Source organism: Lactuca sativa, chromosome 6 (assembly GCF_002870075.4).
Source record: "Lactuca sativa cultivar Salinas chromosome 6, Lsat_Salinas_v11, whole genome shotgun sequence".
Lineage (NCBI taxonomy): Eukaryota > Viridiplantae > Streptophyta > Magnoliopsida > Asterales > Asteraceae > Lactuca > Lactuca sativa.
Genome location: NC_056628.2, coordinates 86,060,519 through 86,071,114, shown reverse-complemented (window position 1 = coordinate 86,071,114; position 10,596 = coordinate 86,060,519). Strand labels below are relative to the sequence as shown.

The 10,596-nt window shown below is 35.3% G+C and overlaps 1 non-coding gene across 1 annotated transcript; it reads right to left on the bottom strand.

Moving 5' to 3' along the window:
* Positions 1-9,909: 9,909 nt before the first annotated feature.
* LOC111887044 (small nucleolar RNA R71) lies at positions 9,910-10,016 on the bottom strand. The gene has a single exon (XR_002848676.1). It is a non-coding gene; the product is annotated as a small nucleolar RNA R71 (small nucleolar RNA).
* Between the last annotated feature and the right edge of the window lie 580 nt (positions 10,017-10,596).

Sequence of the window (10,596 nt, the reverse complement as noted above, 5' to 3'; positions counted from 1 at the left end):
TTCATGAATCAAAGGAACAACAATATAAGTGTGATTTAATAGAGGAGGGACACGCTCATATCGTATACCTACTTGTTTTTGGTCTCTCCACTTCATTTGTTTTTCTATGATTGTTGCAACTCTAACACTTGACACATCAAATTTCTTGAAATTAAAATCACCATTTTGAAAACGGATTTTTAATGTGTTAAGTTCTTCAGTTACAGCAGCAAGCAGTTTCTTAATGCAATTGTAATTCTCACACTTGTTACTATAATCCTCTTGTAATTTCCTAAAGTCCTTAGTCTTTGCCTCTAGTTGTTCTTTTAATGGTCTTTGACCTTTCCTAAGGTTATATCCTTTATACTTAAGATCCTCGTTCTCTCTTTTAATTAATTAAGTTTGATAACGCAAGAATTTGACAATGTTAATACAAGTTTGAGAACAAGAGATTTCACTGACCTCTGGCTTTGCAGGCTCTAGGGTAGTCTGTACCATAAAAGCAAATTGCAGTTCCATCATTTCTTCCTTCGGGTCCACTTTAGCTTTTCCTTCTGGGACATCATTGATCTAGGCAAGGTGAGCATTTTCAGGTCCTGAGATGTTCAGGGCCTGAATCTGATCTTCCCAGTCAAATGACTAAGCCACCACTACCAGATCCGACTGGCACCATTGTTCGTTCACTATTTTCCCTCCAGTCAGGCTTTGGGCATTCTCTGGCAAAGTGACCAGGCTCATGGCAACTGAAATATCTTAGTTTTCCCTTATTAAAACCAACATTCATCTCCACGCTTATTCCCCAGTTGTTCATGCTAGTTTTCTTTTCAAATTGTTTGACCCTGAACATAGCCATGGCAATCTGCCATGTGATGTCCATCTCCTCGACATCTTCTGGGTGTACTTGATCAAGGTCAGCAAAAGAGAGCTGAGGAGGCAACTCTCCAGCTACAAAGGCATTATAGCAGTTAACGAGTCCGGTTGCTAAAGCCATATTCTCACCGGCTTCTTTGGAGGCAGGATTGGAAATAGGTGCTTTCGAGGAAGAGGCTGCTTGTGGATAAGGCATAGATGAATGAACATTATGCGTGGGTGGAATAACATGAGATGATGGTTGAGGAGCAACAAAGGTTTGAGGTTGTGGAGTGGTGAAGGATGAAAAGTCATTGTTCGATGAAATTCAAAGGTTAGTAGTGGACTACGAGTTCACATGATTTATATCCCTTTGTTTGTCATCAAGATCACATGCTTTGATGATGGCCATAGTTTCAGCCAAACTAGGTCGGTTAGGATCTTTTGTTTTCTTGATGACAGCAACGTTCATATCCCATGCCTTTCGGAGAGAATTCAATAGCTTCTTGTTGATTTCAGATCTTGGCACAGAGATTTCGGCCAAACTCATCTCAGTGGTCAATGTGATGAATCGTTGAAGTTGAACTTCCATAGTTTCTCTAAGAATGTGGTTGAACATATTGAACTTCTACCTAAGCATGTCCTGACGACTCTCCTTCATATCCTCGTTTCTTTCGTATACCTCAATCAGTGCTTCCCACAAAGCTTTTGCTGAAGTGTATTCTCTGAAACCATGTGCAATCTCTTGGGATAAAGCCATTGTGAGTGTAGCCAGTTCTTTCTCTTGCTCTTCAATCTTCTCAAAGTCTTCATCGGTGTAGTTCTCAAATTCGTTATCAACGACTGTTCCATTCTCGAGTGTAGTGGTGATTCGAACTGGTCCTCTCAAGATGCTACACCAGATTTTGTAGTCCTTCATCTTGATATACTTTTCCATTCGATATTTCCATTATGGGAAACCTTCAGCGGACAATAAGCGAGGAATTCGAGTAATGGTTCCCATGATCGAGTCCAATTTAAGATGAATTATTGAACTTTGTGAATCCATTTCTGTTTTTTTGTTTTTGGTTTTTCTTAAGTGATTGAATTGAACAAACTTGCAAGGAAAGTATAATCGAAAAACGAAAATATTCTAAAGACACTAGAGGTTCACGGCCGTAAACACAAGATAATTCACGGTCAATGAATGGAACACGGTCAAAGAGCAGTTCACGATCAATGAAGATGAATGGTTCACGGCTATACACTGAGTTCACAGACGTAATCACTTCAACAGGTTAAGCCGTAAATTTCAAGCAGATTTTGATACTTTTAGCCTTGAATTCACACACAATCGGCAAAATCCAGCAATAAACACTTGAAAATCACGAAAAAGGAGAAAAACTTCCAGCCATAAACACCTCTTGAACAAGTTTGACACCGGATTAGCTCTGATACCAATTGTAAGTCCCAAATCCAGAACCAACCAATGATCAAACAACGAATCAATCTTAGATCAATCAATTAAGAATAAGAATGGAGTAGAAGAAGAAAGTAATCAAGCAATGCACACGTTTATAACCATAAACATCGAGTACACCTTGAGGAACACACACATACACATCATTAAACACTGACATCTGACACACTATATATATGAACGCCATACGCAAATGTGTTCACGGCCGTGAAAAGGCTCACAGTCGTGAGCAAGTTCACGACCATGAACAGGTTCACGGCCGTGAACCCTACTCAGCCACAAACCTAGTCGCAAACACCAAGACATGACTAAAACCCTAGCATGATCTATACAAGATAATTGCCTAGCCCAAACCACTAAATTATGACCTAATAGTGTTTCCAAGAAAAAAATGAAAATTAATGAAATTATTACAGCTAGCGAAAGTATTTATGATGTTTTCCAAAAAGGTTTGCCCCCAAAGTGCAACGATCTAGGAATTTTCTTGATTCCTTGTAAATTGTAGAACCTTACTTTTTCAACTGACATGTTTGATTTAGGTGCATCGGTCAATGTCCTTCCTTTTTCTATTTTTGACAAATTAAAATTAGGAGCTTTACAAATGACTGGGACATTCATTCAGTTGAAAGATCACTCGACAGTAGGTGTATTGGATTATGTTCTCATCTAAGAGGGTCAGCATATTTTCCCACTGATTTTTGTATTTTGGACATAGGTGATTTAGATGTATCAGATAAAAACACAATTATTTTGGGAAGACCTTTTCTGTAAACTACTAAAATGAAAATTGATGTTTTTGCTGGTATGCTTTCTTTGGAATTTGATGGGGATGTGGTGAGATTTAAAACGAATGATGATGATAATACTGATAATATTTTTGTTAATTATTTGGGTATCAGCAGTCCTTTATATGAGGACTGTTGTGAGTTTTCTAATGTTTCTATGCAAGAACTATTTTTAGACAGGAAATCAGATGATGATACTTTAGTGGAGCTGAACAGAATTAAGCTTGGGAAGGTGAAATAAAAGCTACTTTTTTTGAAGAGACATATGACATAAAGTTGACCAAAAAAGACAAGCTTGGGAAGGAAGAAAAGAAGATTTATGAAAAAAAAAAAAAAGGATTAAACAAAAAGTGATGATTTCTGCTGAGAAGATTTCTAAAAAAGAAAAATCAAGAAAATAAGAAGATTTCTGGAAAGAATAAGCAGATCAAAAAACGAAAGAAGTTTAAAAATATGAAAAACTTATCTGAAGAAAATACGAAGTCTTTCCAGTTTGTTGAACAAGCTCCAGATCCACTAATCTTGCCATATCTGAAGGGATCTGGAATCACAGGAAAACGAGTTGAGCTCTAGAGAAATCCCAACCACACCAGTTAACAAATCTGGTTGGACAAAGTCGAGCCAACGACTTTAAAAATGGACGGCTTTCTAGGAGGCAACCCAATAAGTAGTTTTTAGTTTTTTATGCTTTCATTAAAGAGATGATCACAGTCCCAAACAAGCTTGGGGAAGTTATAGGATCAACAGAGTTGCTGAAATTCATATTTTTCGCCAACATCATCGTCAAAATAAAATTTCTGCAAACTTATCAGGTACATTCTTTCCTAGCTGCATCCCTTTTTGTTTTTATATGCCTTATTGAGTTGTTCATTCATATCTGAGCATTAAGGACAATGCATCATTTTAAGCTTGCGGATATTTTCTGCATTGCATTTGCATATAAAAAATTTTGAAAAATCAAAAAATGTTTTTCCTTTTTATTTTTTTGCATTCCTAAAAAACCCAAAAGGATTTTATTTCTAGTTATTTTAGTTTTTTATTTCCTACATAGAAAATTAATAAAATAAAAAAAATAAAAAATTAAATTTTTTTTACACGAGATGGGGATATTATTTACGTTTGATAGCTATGTAAAAATGAAGTGTCATAGATCCTAAAATAACAGTCTCAATACAATCAATTTAAAAAATTATCTTTTCGTATCAGAATGTGCTTTAAATGTTTTCGAAATATGAACCAACATATGAGTTGAATAATTTTCACAATGGAAGTGTGGGATGGAAAAACGAACGGTGTTTTTGAAATAATTTCCTTAAATGCCTTAAAAAAAACTTAGATTGGATAACCACTTTCTTTCCTTGAAGTATTGAACCCTATACTTTCTGCGTCTTTTGAGGTTGGGAGGGAACTCTTGTTATATCCACACAATTTATTCTCATTTTTTGAAATATTGAAGATATGGTGGGCCTCAAAGAAAAATTTGCACCTAGTCAATATATATGTTAGAAATGGTACATCAACATACTTGAAGAAATCTCAAATTCAATGTCAAATCCAAGTCAAGTTTAAGTCAAAATCAAGAAGCAAGTAAAGTTAAATCTAAAGAGTTGATCAAGAGAAAGAAGATGTGTGGTAAAATGAGATAGATCCCTAAATAGTGGAATCATAGGGGTAACTTGGATTTTTCTGTCCATAATGGAGCTTACCATGTTTACTAGATGAGTTCGGAAAAAGAAAAAAAAAAGGTCGGTCACGCTAAGTTTTTATAAACGAATTTTTGTGTAATTATTATTAAAAATACATTGTTTTTTTCAAATTTAATTTGGCATAAGAACTATTTGCTCAAGCTTGGTTTGACTTATTAGATATGAATTCTGAATATGAAATAAAGGTATTGAGACTGTTGTCTAGGTAGAGATTTCATTGGAGATTTGTCGATGTGAAATCTGATCATGTGAAGAAGAAAAAAGAGTGAAGTATTTTTATTTAAAGTTTTTATTTTTTTTTTATTTTGTTCTAAATTCTTTTTAAGTCATCTACGTCTTTCCGTTTATTTATAATGTTTAATCTTTTTTAACTTCAGGGCAAATAAGTTTAAAGCTTGGGGAGATTTAATAGATGTCATTTTAATCATATTTTAGGGTAGTTTTTATTATCATTTAGCATCATAATTTGTATATTTTCATGTTATTAGTTTAAATAATGTTCAACTCATGTCGTTTATCGGAATTCCCGTATGGCTAGCGTTTTTGTGTCATTTTTAGATAGTTCGAGTGGAGTAGTACTTTGAGAGCTCCTTTGGATGATTTTGATGGAGCATTGGAGTTAATTGGAGCTTGGAACTTATAAAGGATTTTGAGGAATGCTTGGAAGTGAAGTTTTATATGTTACAAAAATCATATTTTTGGCTGACAAACATAAACCTTAAGTTCACATGCACCCTAAAGGATCTATGTTTTCACTATTGAATTCGATAACCAATTGAACATTAGGAGCCCTACAATAACCCTACAATTTTCGAAATTTATAAACATACGTATTTATTATTCTAGTAGATAATCAAATAAAATCCTTCTTGTAGTCACTTGGAAGCTAGCACCAGAAATCTTGTGCCTCTGATGGTTAAACCCAACCCTAGCAAAAAGGAGGCTTAAAGAGAGAGGAGAGAGGTAGTAAAAATTTTGGCCTTGCCTTATGATAATGAGATAGCTGAAATTATGAACCCCATGGAGGGTTTATATAGGTGACCAATGGAACTAAGATAAGGCAAGTTTTCGTAGATAAATCCTAATCCCTTTACTTCCTCGCTAAGTCATCCAAGGCTCCCTTAATGCCCAAGGAAACCGTTGATCCCTTCTAGAATCCATCCCCGCTCTTAGGGAGGTTCTAGAATTGGACAGTGTTCAAATTTTGAACATTTTCACCTTTAGTCCTTTCACTTTTAATTATTCCAATTAATCCCAAAATTAATTCTAATTAATTTTTGATTAATTTATAATCAAATAATACTATTTCTAATTAGCATATTATTCTCATAATATATTAATAAATTATTTATTTTTATTTATCATTAATTTATTAATCACATAATAAATTAATAAATCAGTCTCTCTCCCTCTCTCTCTATCTATCTATCTCTAAAAGTCATCCTAGTCAATTACTAGGTTTGAGGGCAACCCAAAACGACTTTGCTAATAGTTCAAGTATATACTAATTCAATTATTGGCTTAGACACCTAATCCAACAGTCTCCAACTTGGATAACTGCAATTACCAATATAACTTCTAAATTAAACAGCAAAGGGTGCTTCCATAGCAATTGTTGAATTCTGAACTAATCAAATATTGGTCCTAAGATACGTGATCAAATATTTCTTCGTTATACTAGATATCATATAGACATGACACATGGATTAGAATCAATCTCATTGTCCAAGTTTTCCTTCCTGATTTCCTAATTTGTGATGACGACATAAGACTTCTAATTGAACACATCAATTTAGTCTAGGCTGGGACCATCAGTACCTGTCAACACCAAATTACCGAGGGGCCCAAAGATATTGCTTTTCCCGTTAGGCAAAAAGTAACGAATATACTTTGACTCATATGCTTTGTAATGTCCCAAAAATAAGACCTAAAAAAATCATTTTTAAATTAATTAAACAAGTATTCCAGAAACATCATCATAGAAATTCAGATAAAACCACTGTATCAATCATCACATCATATCAGAGTAAATCAAGAAAATGCGAAACAATGTGGTGTATGCTCTATAATCACCATGAGCTCTTCCATTTGAAAACCGAAGTACTTGAAACATAAATTGAAAACCGTAAGCACAAACCTTACTAAGTTCCCCAAAAATACCACGTACCATACCTACATAAATAAACAGATAATGGAACCCGCTTGGCATCGGACTCTGCCAGGTATCGAACCCCACCCATATCGAGCCCCGCTTGGGATACAGATCTGTAAGGCATCGGCTTCGCCTAGTAAACATATAAAACTTATAATCATATAAACATGCAAACACAGGCGGAAATCACAAAGATAATAGCATACAATACAATCATCGAGCCCCACCTAGCCCCGCCCAAACTCACATAACGGGCCCTACCCACATACAAATCATATACACATAACCATATACTAGCATATAAAATAACCATCGGTCCCCGCCTAGTAAGCATACAAGCACATGCACATACAATAGTCACACAGACATCTAGCACCCTACATAACAAACCATGGGCCGACATTTATCCCTTCGACCGCTAAACACAGTGAGGACATTCACCTCGCATTGTCGAATCTCACAAAAAGAATCTTTGGTTGCTGACCCCACTAAGATCCCCGCACTATCGATCACCAAAATAATCATTCATCAACAATCGGATCTTGATCCACGCTAAGTGTCCAAACTAGGGTAAAAGACCTTTTTACCCTTTGCCTAACCAGGCCCAAATATAGCATAATTATCCAAAATTGAAACCAAACCCTTTCATGGGCCATAAACCAAGGTTCAAAATATTCTAAGCCCAAAACACATGAATTTTGATGGCCCAAAGCACCCAAGTCCAAAAATGGCTGATATTGCCATATTTATACATGTTTTTAAGCAATATTTATTTACGTTTTTATTAATATTCTAGTTATTTGCATTGAATAATAGTACTTATGAGGATAAATTGTTCTTTACAGCCAAATAGAAGCATTTTTGGAGAAAAGGACTAAAAATGACAAAACATGGAACTTTGGAGGCTCGGAGAATAAAAGAAGAAAGAAGCTTACGTAATCTGCTGACTTCACATCGTGAGGATTATAGATTCACAACATGAATATAAATCTCCTAGAAGATAGACATCGCAAAGAAGAGTCCTTAGCCAGCACGGAAATCTACTATTCACGTCGTGAGACATATCCATTCACGACGTGAGTTCGGAAAAAATAGAAACTATATATACTCTTGCTCATTACGTATTGAAAGACTTTTTGGCTACCTAGAGGGTTCCTGGAGACGATTTTCAGAAGGAGAAAAGTTATGGAATTGGCTATTAGCATCTAAGGAGAGGAGAAGTTCATATTAGTTTAAGAATTTGGTAAACTTTAATTATGTCTTTGAATATAAGTTATTTGTGTTTGTTTGCTAGTATGTCCAACTAAATCTAGTTGCTTTTGTTAGCTAGATGAAGTTGGAACTCATGGTGTAATACTTTAGCTTTGATTTACTTGTTGTTAAGACTTGTGTTAGATTGATTGAACCTAACATGTTTGATTTAGTATTTGATTGCTTTGATTTCTTATTTTGTGTAGTTGATGACCATTAATCTGCATGAACTAGAATACCTGGTAATTTAGTGAACATTAAATTATTAGAGCTAGGATCAAACCAATCTTAGTTAAGCAATTAATTGTTGAATTAGGTTGTGCTAGAGAACTCATATTATGACCATAAGTGTGTTTAATTAATCAATCTTACATAGCTCCGATCCATTAAATAATTGATTATGTGTTAACTTAAGTGTGAACTTACTTTGATTTACATTAATTAATTAATGTTAGTAGATTTAGAACTAAATTGTCAATACTATCTTAATTGGTACCAACAGTAATTGTCATAGCTAATTTATAAACCATTGAGGGAAAGTGGATTCGAACTAACATAAGTGTTTTGTTTACTGATTGAATTTGTGTTAAAGAATTAAGTTTATCTAAACTTGCAAAATTAGATAAATCCCATTTCTTTGTTAGTAATTAGGTTAATTTAGTAGTAGATAGATTAATTAGTCAAAAATGTTCTCTGTGATCGACACCTGACTTACCTAGATTATTCTATAATTTGACTAGGTACACTGCCTAGGTGCAATTTAGTTAGTTAAGTTAGTTAGGTTATAAATATAAAATTAGGTGTAGCTATTTGCACACATCAAGTTTTTGGCATTGTTTCCGAGAAATGGCTTATTTAATTGTTTATTTATTTGCTTTAGATTGATCTATCCTTTTTGTGGGGTAAAACCTGCAAAAAGTTACATTTTCAGCTTAGTTTTTATAGTATTGAAATCACGACGTGAGCTGTATTAGCTCACGACGTGAATTCAGTAATTTCTATTTTTCTTGTTTTTCTGTTTTGGTTCGGTTTTACGTTTTTATTTTTGTTATTTTGCAGAAGTTCATGACCAAAGGCTCTAACACACCTTTGGTGCCACCACTTGAAGATCCAGAGTCAGCCCTTCACATGAAGACGGATAAAAACGCAGAAGTCAGCCAAACACCAAAGAATAAACCTTTCCAAGATCTCAAATCTTTCTTTACAAAGAAGTCCGGAAAGAAAACAGGAGAGTCGAGTTCATCTTCAAAGGACAAGAGCAAGATAGAAAGTTTAGATCCAATTCCTAATCCAAACGAATCTGAATACAAACTCGAGGCCGAGTTTGGACTATATACGAGTGAACCCGAACATGAGCCAAGAAACGAGATGGCGAACATTGAAGAGATGTCAATGGGAGCTTACGAGAAGCGAATTCGAGACGATGTTGGTCTAGGGTTAGTACAACCTGCGATTCCTACCACTGCCACATTCGAGCTAAAGGGACACATCCATATTGCACTTAAGGATGTTCCATTTTATGGAAATCTAGATGAGGTCAATGACATTGCGAATTATTTCAATGTCCTGAATGTTAATAGACATACCATCTTGATAAGGATGTGTCCCATTACTTTTAAGGGAGCTACGAAAGATTGGTTAAAAGCACTTCCACCTGGTGCAATCATTACTTGGGCTCAGATGCGTGAACAATTTTTGGACCAATTTTGCCCACCATCAAAGATAGCTAAACTCAAAAAGGCGATAGCCAATTTTGAGCAATAGCCAGGGGAGTCACTTTATGAGGCATGGGAGTGCTACAAAGGGTTGTTAAGGAATTGTCCTCAACATAACCTCAACATCCAACAAGAGGTTTCTATATTCTATGATGGGGTGAATGTTATGAAAAGGCAACTCCTTGATTCTCAAGGGCCACTGACAAAGAAAATTGCAAGGGAGGTTAAGGAGTTAGTTGAAGAATTTGCAAAGCATTCTCGTGAGTACCATAATCCAAGAAATGAATGAGTTAAAGGATGTGGAGGGGGGGGGATTCTGAAAACATGGCTGCTGTGATGGCCATGCTTGATACAATGGACAGGAGGATGACAAAAATGCACAAAACAATACATGTTATAAGAGTTGGATGTGAAAGGTGTAATGGTCCACACTTGACCAAGGATTGTAGCTTAGATGATAATGGGTATAAAAAGGCTCAAATTCGTTATTCGAGTGGGGATAAGTATGATGAAGATTGGAGAAAACCAAAGGAGTGGCTGCCATATGATGAATACAAGAAGCAAAAGGAAGAGAAATATAAGAAGACAGGCCGACGCTTCTACCAAAAAGAGCAACCACCAGACAAGAAGAAAGTAGACTTGGATGATTGACCAGCAAGCTTCATTAAGAAATCATCAAGCATCGATCCATAATCTCGAA